The sequence below is a fragment of the Wyeomyia smithii genome, chromosome 1, assembly GCF_029784165.1.
Source record: "Wyeomyia smithii strain HCP4-BCI-WySm-NY-G18 chromosome 1, ASM2978416v1, whole genome shotgun sequence".
NCBI classification, from domain to species: Eukaryota; Metazoa; Arthropoda; class Insecta; order Diptera; family Culicidae; genus Wyeomyia; species Wyeomyia smithii.
In genome coordinates, this window is record NC_073694.1 from 3,247,362 (window position 1) to 3,263,930 (window position 16,569).

A 16,569-nucleotide genomic window follows, 5' to 3' on the forward strand; every position below is an offset into this window, starting at 1 on the left:
AATCCTTCTCTCTCGCTTGTTGAACGTCCTATTCATTATTTTATTGTTCACAATGTTAGTGTCAACATCGCAGCTGCTACGAGAAATAAAAAACCTGAGCAAGCAAGTGTTTTTATATAGGAATTGCTTCGATTTAGGTTTTGTTATCCGTCATGTTTTACCTACACAATTATGTGGGCTCGGTCGGAAAGAGATATCGGTATTTTTAAAGACCGAGTACCTTAGGGCAACTTCTCTGTGGATCAATACTTTGTGCTACAACAAAATGGAGCGCTATGTCATACGTCTAATCGGACCCAATACTGGCTGAATTTGAAGTTCTGGCCAAAATATTTGTGCCCCTAACAGCAGCAGGACGTTATCCGTTGAATTATAAGATTTGGGCGTATGTTGAATGAAGCAAGAGCCTGTGAACACCCTAAATTCTTACATAGTGCGCACATGGCGGTCGATGCCGGAAGACTACGTTAAACAGGCGTGTTAGCTTCCGTCATCGTCTTGATGACGTCATTGCTAAAAATGACACATCGAGTTTATTTGTCGGATAGAACCTTATTCAGATTTGTAAGGTTAATTCAAAAATGTGGATTGTACTCAAATTTGAAAATATTTCATTAGGCGTCTTAGTAGTATGATATATGAAATCAGAAAAATCCAGAGTCCATTAAACTCTACTAGAAATTGGAGAAGTAAATATTGAGAATATTACTAGTCCGTACAAATACGTATTTCGAATATGACTTATATTCATCATCAATGCTTGCTTACCAGTCCACATATGCACAGATGATAAATGTGAGTAATCTTCGAAATACGTATTTGTACGGACTAGTAATATTTCTTATATTTACATCTCAAATTTCTAGTAGAGTTTAATGGAAACATAAAATATTTTTTTCTAATTTGATATTACTGCCTAAATGCACTTCGAATAATTTTCTATAGTAAAATTATCAAAAATTTCTGCAATGAATTTGCTTCAATTCGAACCAACGATTTGAGAGAAACCCAAAAATGATAAGACGAGCACTTTATTATTCCTAGCAGTGCATTTTGAACAGTGTTTCCTTTTCCAATTTATTTTCATCAAAAAAAAAGACCATCAGTGAAAGTCATTCGGAGTTGTTTATGAATATATTAAAAATTGATTTTATCTTTGGTTACAAGAATTAAATGAATGAATTTTCATATAATTATATGCTAGAACAGGACTTGACAAGACAAACCTAAAATCACGCAAAGCTCTGTCAAGGTGACAGCCCCATCTGATCGGTCGATTTTATTTAGCGCAATGTTGAATTTCATTATTGCAAAAAACTATCGATATTCTTCTACATTCGAAATATTCAAAAGTTACGTCCTAGATTATAGAAAGTAATGATCCAGATTTTTAAGAATTGAAATGTTTGAAATTTAAATATGGTAAGCAGCATCATTTTCGGTAGTACTGCTGCTGAACTCCTTGGCACTTTCGATAGAAACTACTGACACAAAAATAGTCTGATTGTAACAAATTTCTTTTTCGCCTCAGCGAAAGAGAGATTGAACAAACCCTCCTCCTGCCGCACGGCTATGTTAAAAGTCAATCATTCTCGTTTCCAATGTAAGCTCAAAGCTCCACCAAGTAAGCTTTCCATAGCAACAAATCTACAAAGGCGAGCGCGAGAGAATCGACTGCCGGACCACTCAGCAACCAAACTCCGTCTTTGTTTTGTGGTCCGTTCACGACCGCATACGGCGCAGGTGATTGCGGTAAGTAGCTTACCTTACTGCGGCCATGTGGTGAGCGTCTTACCGTGCTGTAGTAGGTCTCGTGGGAGAGGGCTCGCCATCATCATCGCGCAAAATACGGAACAACCTCCTGCTTGGGAGCGTGGAGCGCCATGCGCTGTTTTACCGCAGTCGAGTTCGAACTGTGAAGTGAAGTGCACCTGTTTGCTTGCTTGCTGCTACGCGCATGAAGAGTGGCGAGCCTCATCTCTTCTGCGGATTTTCTGCGGTCAGCTGTGATGGCGGCTGGCAGTGAGTGAGTCTCAGTGGTTTACGCACGCGAATTTCACCGTTACCGACCGCAACTGTTGTGGATTTCGCGAAACCTTGATTACTGTGTGTGTGTGCGGTTTGATCTTCCGATCATCACTTGAGGCGGGTTGAGAACAAAAACAAATTCCTTGGGGCGGTGTTGAAACATTGTTGTGACAGCCGTAAATAAAACGGCGCTAGAAGAAACAGAAAACGGGTTCACTGTTCGTTTCCCCCGCAAGTCACTTGAACTCTGCCTAATTTCAGTGGGATTTTTTCCTATTTCGGGGAATCATTGTTGGCCTAATGTGAAAGGTGAATGCTGTAACGGGAGAAATTTTGCTCGAGCACTGAGCATGTGGTAAAGTTAACTCGCGCTAAGCTAAGCGTTGTGTGTTCGGTACGAAGCCGAAGAGAAATCGTGTACTTCATAGGCGTGTGTGAAACAAGCGGAAACATTCCGGAAGGTATTTGAAGAGTTCTCCTTCGTAGCGAACCTCTTACAATAAGCGGCGAGAAAGGGAGAGAGAGAAAAACTGCCGAACAGAAGAAAAAATCAATCGGGAATCTCGGGAGTTGATCGCGCGGTGACCCAAGTGTGGCTTGATCCTGTCCTGTGTGTGTGTGAATGCGCGCGCGGAGGAAAACGCGCGATTGATAAGGGAGCGACGCACGGAACAGATTCTACGAGGCATAACCGTTGTTCCGTTTGTTGGTGGAATAGCAGCAACAGCAAAAAAAAAAACAGCAAAACAACAATTTCCTGAACATCGAAGTGCGGTCCTCCGGTGTTGAAGCAGTAGCTGGCAGCAGCAGCGGTGAGTCTTCTACTGAAGATCGCTTAGATCAAGCTTGAATAGCATGTTTTTATTAAAGCACAGCTGTGCTGCACCTTTTTTAATAAGCGTATGTGTATGTAGAATGTGAAGAAAAATAAAGTGAAGCTTCCTTCTTCTGCCTACTGTTGCGCTGTGGGGAACGTTGGGAGGGTTTTGGGTGTAAGCGCAGGGAGGCACCGCTAAAAGGCTGGAAGGCGATCTGGTTTAGCGTTGACCGCTACTTGATTAGCCTGTAGCTAGGGCGTATGCACTGCAAATCGATCAGAATCGTTTATTTATGTGTTCTGATTGCACGAAGAGATACGAGGCTGTGTGTATATTCTGCCATTAGAGATGCTTAGAAAGCAGAGGCTTTGGACTAATTTCGTTATTTATTATTTCCTCTTCGACGAGGAAGACGTCGGTTGGTGCGATCCTTCGGCGGAGGTTGAAAGTTCTGATAAAATAAGTACTCGGTAAGGTTTCTGGTTTGGTACAATTTTATGGCCGTCAAAATGTCGGACTCTGTCTATTTTTTAAGATTCTTTTTAGGCGTTATCTAGATTTTTATGCAGTTTTATTTAAACTTTTATCAAGTAAAATGTTCCTAGATTTTTTCGAGATTTTTAGAAGACATGATTGGTACTCTTTCCAAAGGTGTTCTAAATTTGATTTTAGTTCGAAATATTTGCATTCATTCGGGACTGTTCTCCTGAATCCTTTTCTAACTTCTAAACTTGTTCTAGATATTTTCAAGACTTCTATACTTATAATTGAGGGCTTCGAAACTCTCTGTTTTAAAATGCTTTCGGTTTCTTTTGGAAGCTCCTTCTGGTTATTTCAAACACTATTTAAACTCAATTCAAAAAATTTTTCGGGACACTTTTTTAAGACCTTTTCGAACTCAGAGCTAAAAATATATGAGAAACAGATTATTCTCATTTATTTAGGTTTCTCTAAAATTTGTCAGGTTCCACGTAACTTCTTTTTGGATCCTTAGATTTCATTCAGACTATCATGAAATTCTTCCGGTACGCGTTTTAGACAATTTAGAGCCTTTCTTAGTTCTGTCAATCTGTTTCCAAAATCGTTCAAATTCATTGTCTCTCTCTCTCTCTCTCTCTGTAAAGACCATACTCGGATAAAAATATTCTTAAAACTTTCAAGGAATGAATGAACTACATATTGGTTATGTTTTCATCTCTAAACTCAATGCCCACACCTCAGACTTAACACTAGCCATCAAATACTGTATAAAACTTTCACCCACTATTTCTTCAAATCCTGGTCGTTTTCGAACACCTTCTCCTTTTTCCGGAGCTTGTGCTTTATAATCAGCCAAAATTTTTCTGTTACGCGAAGATCTAATGAGTTTAGCAGATTTACCTCCTTTGGCTTCGTTAGCTCTGTACAACTCCATCACCGGTACGATGCCAAATCTGGCCAAAACAGAGTGTCACCTTTGTGGGACCGAAAGAAGGTCCAATTCCTGTGTATACCTACCACTTGAGTCAGAAAGACTTTTCATTCCTTTAAAATACAAAGGTATCATCCCCCTGGTTACGATGAATTTCGGTTGCAACAACCACTCGCGGTACAGCTCCCTGGCGCGGGATTTTGCCACCGTTTTCTGTTCGAACTGTTGAACAGGTACGCGCCTACCTTACCTTGAAGACATGAATTCCGGCCCGCTTCATTGTCTGCTGCACGAATCAGTCATAAGAATCGATCTTTTTGGCGGCGTTCCAAATCAAATGATTCAAATTCCTCACCTTCCTTGCCCTGACGGAGTCGGTAGTCTTCGCTTTTCTTCCGCTGCCAGCGCGTGTTTCACCACATTCGTACTTGAGAGTCATCTCGATAACAACTCAACAGATTGTGACGAAATTTTGCACATGTAAACATTACACTCTAAACTACCATTACTCAAAATGTCATCAATTCCTGCCCATGCAATATAAATATCACAATAAAGTGATATTTTTTTTCAAATTCTATCTAATTCTCTTCAGAAATCATTCAGACTCTTTGAAATTCTTCCGGAACACATTTGAGACTCTTTGTAATTCATTTGTAAGGTCTTTCAAGACTTCAAGATTATTGGTACTGTTTCAAAAACATTTTCTAGACAGTGTTGAGATAACCGTTAATCACTTTTTGCTTTGTAAAATATTATCTAAACTCTTTCGAAATCTTTTGTGTTACTTTCACGATTCTTTTTTGAGCTTCTTCAGGGCTCGTTCGAACACATTCAAGACTTATTTCTCATCTTTCGTAAGTTTGTTTCTATTTTCAATCTTTTATCTAGACATTGACATGTTGAAGAGACCCCCTAGACTTCTTTTAGATCACTAAATTGTTTCAAGAATTTTCCAATTTCTTTCTAATTGAATTTAGGCTCTCTAGACTTTTGAAGTAGAATACTTCTCTCAGGAAGTTCGGCTACATAGGGATGTGAAATGAAAATCTAAAACCGAAAAAAGGGAAAAATATGTCCAATTTCAAATGCTAATAAATCGGTTAGTATTCGATGGATTTCTTTCATTATTACCGCAATAGATTGGAAAATTTTCTAAGATTGTTCTCAAATGAAGATAATTGTAATTTTATTATTCAAACTATTGTACTATTTAAAATAGTCAAACCTTGTAAAAACGAAAAATTCGACCTCTGGTCGTCATATGATTCCCAAGCACGGTCGACAGAATCATATACCTTGTAATTGAAAACATGCTATTTGGCCTGTTTCAGCCGAAGCCGCTCATAATAGTTCTAGACAGCGACAACAGCAGTCATTTCTTAGCAGCAGCAGTAGCAGTGCAGTGGATACCAGCGATAGCGAATAGCGGCCACAGCTGGGGTACAGCAATGGATAGCGCACTAGTTGCAGCGGATCTCAGCATCGAAAGCAGCTGGGCCAGCTGATGCAGAAGCAGCGTTACCATTGGCAGCGTATAGCGGCCACAACTGTGGTATGGCTACGGATAGCGTAGCAGTTGCAGCGAGTATATCTGACCATGAAGCATTTATGCAATGATTTAATGGAAATTGCAATTGCAGCAATTGGCCTTTTTCAAGGCTACTAAGCATAATGAATGGTTATTAATAAACTGCAACTAAAGTTTGATGCTGCTGCAAATGCACAGCAGTGTGATGTTTATTACGATTTGTTGATACTGTTGTTAACAAGCGGTATATACGAAACAAATCCGATTTCAAACACAAAAGTTTGGCACGTTCTGCTCACGATGCTGAATCTGTTTTAGAAAATTCACAACACTTAATTAACAAGGATGTAACGTTTTGAAAAAGACGGTTAAAGTTTGACATTACAGCAGAATTTCGACCTTCATACACATGTAATAATATACGAAAAGTATAAGAATAATTATACCGCTTGACACCATTAAATTAATAACCCTAATCTATTGGCTGACAAAGTGGAATAATCGGACTGGACTTAAAATATATTGAAGAACCATTTAAAAGTATGTCTTTATTCAAAGGTTTTTTGATTCGAACTAAATGATTTTTAACTCTTTGCTATATGTAGCGATTACTTCGATTTGCATTGCTTGCTGCGTTGTACACTGCAACATAATCGAGTGTATTTCCAAAGCTATCTTTCTTGTAAAAGTATTCTACTTCAAATTTGCGGTCGTGGCTTTGTACACAACCCTCCTGTGTTTTTTGGGTTTTTTTATAGAAACTAATTAAACTCTATTTGAGAGGAGATCGAAGTAAACCACGAACGCGAACGGGCGCAATTTTTTCTACTGCGTCACAATTTTCTCGCTAAATATTTTCAATTTGTTGTTTTTGGTTAAAACAGTGTTATATAAAGTTGGTTTTCACCGAAAGCCCCCGTTGCCTTCCGTAATTGAAGAAACAGCCACAACACGCAGGTTGCAGTATTAGTCAAAGTGCATGAAGATCAGGCGGATTGGAGTGCCTGTTGAAACTTGGGAAGTAATCGAAACCGCCATGAGGAGAAGTTTTCGCAACAGGAGCCAGCGAATGTCCTATAAATTTTCCTTTTCAATTCATCCAAGCTGAGTGATACAGATGAGTGTGATCGATTGGGGACACAAAATAAGGATTGACTGAATAGGACTGGATCGAATTGTAGATGGTGAGAGCGTTCTTTTTCTAGCTTAGTGTTTCTCTGCAATTATGTTTAATACTAATGCAGTACGGCAGGTGGATTTCTGCAGATCTGTATCGCGTTGTTTGTAGAACTTATTAAGGGTACAAATCGAAATAACTCGACAAAAAATCATCGGTTTGCTAGTACATATATTCAAACAACGGATTCAGATTCAGCATACGTTCTCGTTCCCCATTGCCTACAATGGTAAATCCTGAATTTGTCTCACCCCATCTTACTAAAACAAATAACGGTTTAGATCGCGCAATAGGCTTCTGAGTTTTCAAATTTGTATTTCGCCTAATATGCATCAGTTATCATAAAATTACCAGAGCTGTACCTTATTAAAACAATTCCTATCCTGTGATACTCGTAGAGATGCAGTGGTGCACCATCCCTCTCCTTCCCAAGTAGTGCCGCCTTTTGGTCGTGGCCGGCGTCGTTATTGCTCAGTGGTAAAAGTATTGTGAACCAGTGAAAATTGCACGATGAGAATGTAACACTAGTCCTAAGCACCATAAATCTGATTCATTTTGCAATTTTCTTGGTTCGACCAATCATGGAGTGCAACTACGGGAGGTCTACCTAAGCTAAGCTAACAAGAAACATTATCTTAAATCTTATTTACTAATCAATATTCCTTCAAGAGAGCGAGTAATGGCGCTATAACCATAAGCTTAAAATGCTAGGACTAGAGTTAGTATTCAGGTTCCAACCGTAACAGTTGAAGCGAGTAAAGGCGCTATATCCTTGGTTTTGAAACCCGAACATAAGGAGGAAATACCTATGTTCCAACCCAGCAGATTGGTCAACAAAGGAGTGTACTTTCTTAGCTTTATCACTCCCAACGAATTAGGTATACTACTTTTTACATACGGATCGGTAGGTACGGATTGTCCCCGATCTTAGATTATATTATATTATATTACGCTACACAGTAGGCCTGGCCGTTGACAAGAAAAACGTATGGAAATCATTTTTTAAAAAAATGGTGGATATCATTTTCCAGGATCCTTTCAAGTACTGGCTGTGTTAGTGTACACTAGACACTAGACTAGACTAGAAATTAGTTAAACTCTATTTGAGATTTTTTAGTACATTTGTGTGACTCTAGACTTTTTCGAGATTCTTTTCTGTACTTGTTCAAAATTCTTTCCAGACACTTTTCATGAGCTTGTAAATCTCTATATAAACTTTTTCTGGGTTGTTTTGAGATTGATTCGAGAACCCTGCTGTTGGTTTTATACCACTCTAGCGCATCCTTAGAGTAATGACAGAAAGCAAGACCGGGCCACAAAAATGTACAACCTTTTTGGCAAACACACTTTTACGTAGGTTCTATCATTTATTGTGTCAGTCGTAATGAATGGACGCAATATTCGCAAATGGCTTGCCACCTCATAACCTCCTTACAAAATTTTTCGATGCAAATGGCTTTCACTGAGTTGGGAACATCCTTTCTTATTGCGGTCCTGGTATTCATACTAACACACTCCGACATCTTGGTCAGAAGTTTGTCATAAAGCTTCCTAACCATCGGTTTCACAGATTCAGCTTGATTGGTGCTCTATTTTGACTATTTTTAGTTTTCGGAACAGTCTGTACATTCAAATAAATATGTTTCAAATATATCACGTTTCAAATATATTCCTCAAAAATTTTCTTCGATCGTGATATAATCGAAACATCACTGTATATACTTTAAAGCTTTTCCATTATTAAATGCTGTTCCAGGTTTTTTATGTCTTAAGTTTGTGTGATTTCAGTCATTTCCAAACTCTCTAGATTTTTTCTCACTAGACTCTTGAAAATTTTTAAACTCCTCTAAACTCTTTCTTTAGCTCGAAATGTGTTCTAGATTCCTTGTTTTAGGGCTCTGTCATAAAGCTTTCCAAAGTTTAGAATTCTTTGTATAGAAATGTCTTGGTCATTCTCTGGACTGCTCCTATATTACTTTTAGATACTTTCGGGATTTGTTTTAGTTGTGATTAAGAGTTTTGAAAATTTGATCTTTTTTGGGAGACTTTCAGTACTCTTTCGTAACTCTCTTAGGCATTTCAAATAATCATATTTAGACTATTTCTAGTCTATCCAGCTTTCCACGAGCGGTAATGGCGGACAGTGCACGCAGCCCATTTTGACGTTTTCTGTAGGTCAAGGAATTTTCAATCGCAGTAACGGAGTAGAAAATATAACAACGTCGTAACGTAGCATAGCAACTTGAACAAACAATGGGCGTTTTGTTATTTAATGTCGAATTCGTTTTTACGGCAGGACTATCCCGTCCCGGACTACGCTTTGCAGCTGAAAAAAAAACACTTTCCGAGCAGTTGCAATGGAGTGCGTTATACCAGGGGTAGCTGTCACTTTTGATTTGGTCATTATCGTCAAGGTCTTTTATCGCGTTTATGCTTCTGTACGAAAAATTTGCCAAATTACTGAAAAATGACAAAATAACAAAATAAAATAATAATAAAATTCAACCTGATGTTTGACACGCGAAGAACGATAATCAAAGCAAACCGATTTTGACACATTTTTTTTAAGATTTTGACACATACGTGTGAATGTGTTGGTGCTTTCAAAACTGCACTCTGTTTCTTTCGTAGACTGTCCGGGACAGTCCGGAAAATGTGAAAAAAACAGTGATAGGACAAAGTGTAGTCCGCGGGGTCGCTACACCGAAAAAACGAAAACGACATAAGATTCGTCGTGCGCATGCGCGAATAAATATAAACAAAACTGTTTATTAAAGTTGCTATGCTACGTTGCAAAATTTTTATGTTTTTCAATCCGTTACTGCGATTGAAAACCACCCGACCTACAGAAAACGTCAAACTGGGCTGCGCGCACAGTCCGCCATTACCGCTCGTGGAAAGCTTGATATAAAAAAAAATCCAGGAGTGGTAAAAAAGTTGATTGTTCCGGAAGTGTATTCAGAAATATCTCTTTAGGACGATTCTTGTTGCACGCTTTATTTTTACGCAAAAATGTAGATGTACCCAAACACAGGTTACTCTGGCGACTTCCAGATTAATAGGTGTCATATCACGATGAGTTCTTGGCCGACGCCTGATCATGATGAACCATTCGCTTCGAGAATGGTTCTTTCAGCTTGCTCCGCCCATATCCCCGTTCACTACTCGATTCGGAAAAGGAGTACTTCAATTCACGGTTGTCCAGGGCGAGAAAGTGTGTGGAATGTGCATTCGGCATTATGACTGCAAAGTGGAGACTCCTTTGGAATAAAATTCGCGGATGAGATCGTAAAAGCAATATGTGTACTATATAACGTCATCAAGGATGGTTAGAATCGTATCAGAGAATTATCACGAGAGAATCCTATTCGATTCTGATCACGCATAACACGCGATGTTTTGTATCGTCTCTCGAGAAGAGAACTTGTGTGACAAATACATTGGAACATTGAGTTGACAATGACAACAGCAAGCAACATTTTGTTAAACGATATAAAACCTATTTTACTGTCAACATTTGCGACTCAGAAAGAAAGGGAGATAATTTCTCAAGCGATCGCAATCGCTTCTCTTTTCCGATAATTATCGTCCTGCGATTCTTCTCTTTTGTTTTGACACTTGGATTCTATCTGCGAAGAGTGAATCATCGGTTTGTAGAGCTGTTGGAAATTCCATCTCTGAGAGAGAATGAATTATCTCAGCGAATCTCCGAATTGGTTCACTCGGACTGGCATATCGTACGATAAATGTTAGAACCGACTGAGAGACGAAGTTGACTCTCACGCTGAAAATAATCGAATGTTTATCGTCGATTTTATCGCCGATCACCATCATTGAACGTCATAATAGATCATGGAGGAGTTGAATCCCTTTTGGACAAAATGTTGACATAAATAGGACGGGATAAAAAAAATCAAGGTTGCGGATCCAATAAAATTTGTACTAAAACTGGACGTTTTGTGCGAAACTATTTCGATGGTTTTGTGAACAAAAGTAAACTTAAATAATTCTGGAAAACGGGATTTATTTAGTTTTGCGTTGAAGATTGCTTCAAGTAAAACGTTATTAAAATTAGAAAGTACTTGAATTAATCATTATGTATCACTTGTGTTGTGATACCACACTGGAGATGGGCGATGTTATCACGGAATAATATTGTCGCTTTGGCGTGCTACTCTCCTCATCATTGCTGGTTCGTTGGAATGTCAGCTGTTGTTGTACGCCTTTTTTTGGTTTTTTAGTTTTGACGACCTGAGAACCGGGAGGGAACCTCCAAGTTGCTGATATTGACATCCTCGACGAGAACCTCCTCATTCGACTCAGGGTATGTTGGATGAGAATCTTCTGCAAACTCCATAATATCAGTATCGTGGACCATCAGGTTTCCACCTGCTTTACGAGGCTTCACCTGATCTTTGATAAATAGCATTGCTTGGGAATGAGGCCAAGACGAATACACTTCATAGTTAGATGGCCCCGGATCGCCCGATCTTCCTACCGGAACTTTTTCGAGCTCTTTCACGAATGTGTCGCGAAGCGATTTCCACTTTTTACGAACCGTATCCACTGAAACCAAAGAATAAATTGTTGTATCAAACACTCCGTTCATTTTGTTTTTTAACTTACTTGTTAGATCACCTCCCAGTTCATTGGCCACTTGCCTTCAAAGTTTCTCCACCATTCAACGATTCCTGAATTGCTTGAGAGTTTTGTTCCAAAGCGGTTTTCTTGCAAAAACTAGTGCAATTAAATTTTGGCGTCGAAAAAACATCAAAAATTTCCGATTTCTCAAAAATTTCAAAATAGCGCCATGGTTGCCCCTTAAGTTGAAATATGTTTTAACTCAGGGAAATTTATTTATTTCTTCGGAAAATATAGGCTTTGGGCCCGTTGTCCACACTTAATGTTTTTTGTTTACAAATGTTTAACAAATATATTTAAGAAATAAAAAAACAGTAACAATAGTAATGCTTCAAAGTGAGCTGCACGTCTTTCGATACATAAGTTTAAGTAGTGTTGGAGACGTGGACATCCCTAAAGCCACATCGCAGTTAAAGCTCTCTGGTGACAGTGACTGCTGTCATCCAGCTTGACGCAAGTTAACGCGCGATCAGAGTCACTTCCTTTTCTAACCGCGAAAATGTATAGTCATTGTACCTCGTTATTCAATAAATAGTTTTAATCTGTTTTAAGTACGGTTCGTGTTTCATTTATCGGTTACCTCGCCTACCACGAATCGTAACAAGTAGGTAACAGATAGATATCGCGGAAATCAGTTAGTAATCAGTTCATAAAGTTCTTATATGAGATCGTTTCTGAAAATATAAAAAAAAATAAACCATAACAATAGCACTTGTTGGAACTTCGATGTCCGGTGGTCTGCCTATAGAGGATGAAACATCTGATGACTGGGATGGGCCGCTGCTATTTTCATCGTCGATTGAGTAATTGCTGCCACTATTATCAACTTCACTGCAAGAAATAAGTGACACGACATTTTCCATTGAAATCTTTATTTCAAAGCCTGTCATCTCAAACATTTTCGACAGGTCCGTTATCGGTGCTTTTTTTGCCACCTCGAAGAGTTCCTTGTTTGAGTATTTGCGCTGACTTCTTCAATAAAACTTGATTCAAACGTACAACAGTCATTGCAAAATCCGCAATTTTATAACCCGAATAGTGCTCTAAAGTTTCATTCCAGCCCGGCAGATTGTTCATGCTGCTTCATGGTTGCTTTGAAATTTAATCATAATTAGGTTGGCACTCTTTCAGATTTATTGTCTAACTACAGATATTTTTCATGCTTGTTTTATCTCTAGACTTTTACTAAAAACGGCTGGAATTCTATTGGAACTTTTACCAGACTTTATGTGAAATTATCCAGACTATTCAGAGATTTTTTTTACATATCCAAGATTCCTTTCTAATCCCTTCGAAGAATGTTTTTTTTTTGAATTCTTTCCTGATTTTTCAATCCTCCTTTTTAGCATCTGAACAGTTTCAAAGCTCATCCGAGACACTCGTAAAATTCGTTGCAAATTTTTGTCATAAATCCTTCCAAATGTCTGATTCTAGTCTTTGTTGAGACGTTATTCATGAGTTTTCTGGCTCTTCCAGAACTATCCGAACTGTTTGACGATGCTTCTCTGGTGAAATATTTTTTGGGGGTTTCTTCATTTCTCTATATTCTTTGGAGACTCTTTCTAAACTCTTCAAAGACATATTCAAAATAATTTGCACACTCTTTCCATGAATTTTTCGAACTTTGTCTTACATGGGTCACCCTGTGTAAACTTTAAATTGCACCAGTGAAACCCTTACAGGGCGGCAAAGTATCTTTAAAAGACTTAAGGATCTTAGCGTATACCCCAGTAATCGTTCTATGCTATTGAGTAATTCTTGCAATATTTCCTCATTCTTTTCACACTATTTTGAAATCTATGCTGTTTAATTCTGAAAAAAGTAGCCAACTTTCCGTGGAACACAGAAAAAAGTAGCGCTTTCAAGTTACTTCCTTGTGACACATTATAGATAATAAAATAAAGCTCATTGCAGAAATGCAAACCAGCATCACAGTCCAGTTTAAATGGCCTCATCCGGTCGGGTAATAATCAACCCCAAGCACACGCATAGCAAAAATATAGACAAAAAAAGAGTTATTCAATTGACCATTTGTGAATTAACAATCGGTACCGGGTCCGGGAGTGAAAACAATAAAATTAAACTCAAATTGAGTGGACTACAGCAAAAAAAGCATCTTCCAACTAAAGGAAGCCCCCGTCTAATTTGTATTAATGAAATTCCGAACCAGCCAGCTGTGAGACGGAGGCAAACGGATCGAGCAAAAAAAAAGAAGCAAAAATAAAAATTAAACACGATGCAATCGAAATCAAATTACCGCGCTGCCAATTCGAAACCAGCGCGCGCAGGTAATCGCAATCGAAGCAGTCATCCGCGATCCTTATTTTTTTCGTAGCCAACTTTGATTGATCGTATATTTGCGTATCTGTCTTTCTCTTCACTCTGCACACGCACACACACACACACAAAACGGCAGATGATGACTTTCGCGCAAGTGGAACCCTCTTCCCCAAGCGCCCGTTCAACTGCAGTTAAGTACAGTACGTACGTGCTGCCACGATTTAAATTGCACCTTTTTTTTCTGCGGCGTTTTTCGCCAATCCAAACTCAAGACACGTTCCGGGCCTGCGTTGCTGACGGATCTTCAATCGATCGATTTGACTCTTCTCTGTCCGCGGCTGAGCGCCGTTCCGCAGTTTTAACTTTTGCGAACAACAACCGCCTGCTTCGGTGATGAGGGAAGTTGGAAGTTGAAGCAGCAGCAACAAAAAAAAAAGAAGTGGATAGCAGATTTCACTAAATGACTTCTCGCCACGAGGACGCTCGAGTGATCAATTTGAAACTTTCTTCACATATTTGATTTGCCTAAACGAATGCCGCGGAGACCGATGCATGCATAACAGATTGGTAACACTTCTTGTTGCACTTCCAGCAGTTTCTTCCGCGTGCCTTGAAGATAGCAGTGTTTCCAACCGAGCGGAATCTGCACGTGTGTTGGCGGCAGCGGAAGGAAAAAAAACATAGAATTCAACAACAATACAAAGCATCATGGCGATGGTGAGTTATGCGGATAGGGGGCACACTTTCTCACACACGTGCTACCCAGTGCTGCTTAGTAACAATCAAAGTAGTCATAGTAGAAGTACACCATATAAAGTGAAGGTATTTTCTTAAAAGCATTCATCTATGCAAAACGAGATGGTACAAGGCGGTGTGCAGGAAAGCTAAACAACATTCCTTCCATCACTTCCTGACTCGATTGCGTGGCCAAATAGATGATTCGATGGGACGTGTCTCCGAATACATTTGAATGTTTGGATTTATTTGAAATTCATAGCTCATAAATCAGTGCACCGTGCACAGGCTTCCGATTCCCAGTCCAACCGGCACGGAACCGGATCTTTCGTTCGTTGTGCTGTGCAGAATATCTAATGATGACCAAGCCGCTGCTATCAAGCTATGATAAACTGTCAGTGGTGGGCACCATTCCGCTAATTCGCTAATTCGCTAATTAGCGACGCTAAAATTCAGTTAGCGATTTAGCGATTTCGCTAATTTTTGAGCTGGTTAGCGAAACTGTTAGCGTCGCCAAAATTTTGGCCTTCGAAACGCTAATCGCTAATTCGCTAAATTTTGTGGAGAAGCGACAATAGAAATATTTAGAAAAAATGTGAATTGCTGATGGCGTACGTAAATTGCTTCGAAAGATGAACATACTTTACTGCGAGAGTTACTCTTGTCAGTTTTTTTTACCCTAGAATGAAGTTCCAGTTATCGTACAAGCCACAGGAGCATTTTGAAAAACAAGCACAAGGTCTAGATTGAATTTTTGGCACACCAAGAACTTTGATGAATTGCAATGCGCTTGAAATTATGACAACTTTTTTTTCTATTTTTTCGATTCAGATAATAATTGAATTTTCATGAAAACATTTCTAAGAGTATCTATTTTCAATGCAAGCTAAATAACTTTTGTTATTCTTGTTTTTTACAAAATCAAATATGCATACCGTTTCGTGAACCTCTTACTGTAAATAGCTTTAAAAAGTAATTGTTTTCGTTTATTTAACCAAAACAGATCAAAGTGGTCCAAATCTTACAAAACATGAGCAATAAATATAGCGATATGACTATTTACATAATTAAAAGTTAGCGATTAGCGATTAGCCAAAGCTCCGCTAATGTGGGTTTAGCGTTTAGCGTTTAGCGATTATCGAGCTAAATTTTCCGGTTAGCGACTTAGCGATTAGCGTCGTTAAATTTTCGGTTAGCGGTGCCCACCACTGTAAACTGTTATTAAAACCACTGTGTTTTGTTTTGCGACACACAAAAATAAATGTGTCATTACTTCCTGGGACGGTCTAGGCAGTCACTGCAATCAAAACTGTTCTGCCCCTCGGTATTTTGCAAGAGCAGTTTCGTTCTCCCCTCAGACACAATTTCATACAGATACTTTTCTCGACGTTCAGTTTAATTTTCAACTACGTGCCCAACATCTGGAATACTTCATCAACCTCGGTTAGAGCTTCCTGATTCCGATTCGCTTACGAAGATAACTTTTTTTTCTATATTTATCATCGTTTCTCTCATTCACTAGAACCGGTGACGTGTAGACTGCGGCTGAGCTACTAATTAGTGAAGATAATCGTTGCGCTGCCGATGCGATAGAGTCGCAATTAGCACCAGCCACAACCACATACTCATCTATGCTCTAGCCACAGCGCATCATAAACTACGAAGAAAATTGGTCTACCGGTGGTTTCTCGGTAAACTATTATGGCCTACTGCTGCTGCTTGAGTCTGGAGGCTGAGGTTGGCTGAAAATGAAGTTATAACAGCAATCGTAGGCAAACCAAGTACGCTATGACCGTGCTCTGGCTGGCGGCTGAGGATCATACATAGAAAGCAAGTCAATGGCAACTACGACTGACGGTGACTCCGTGTAGGGTCGACATTCCGCTGTGGGAAATCCATTCTTTTCCGCGCAAGATTTATGATTGTGGCGCGCAGCACATGCACGCGG

At 39.2% G+C, this 16,569-nt stretch overlaps 1 protein-coding gene across 1 annotated transcript in view; it reads left to right on the forward strand.

Annotated features, from left to right (window-relative positions):
- The first annotated feature begins 1,906 nt into the window (after positions 1-1,906).
- The window catches only part of LOC129733974 (uncharacterized), a 111,868-nt gene continuing 97,205 nt past the window's right edge, over positions 1,907-16,569 (forward strand). Inside the window, exon 1 of the mRNA XM_055695630.1 lies at positions 1,907-2,840. The gene's annotated coding sequence lies outside the window, so the exon portion shown is untranslated. The remainder of the gene's footprint in view (positions 2,841-16,569) is intronic.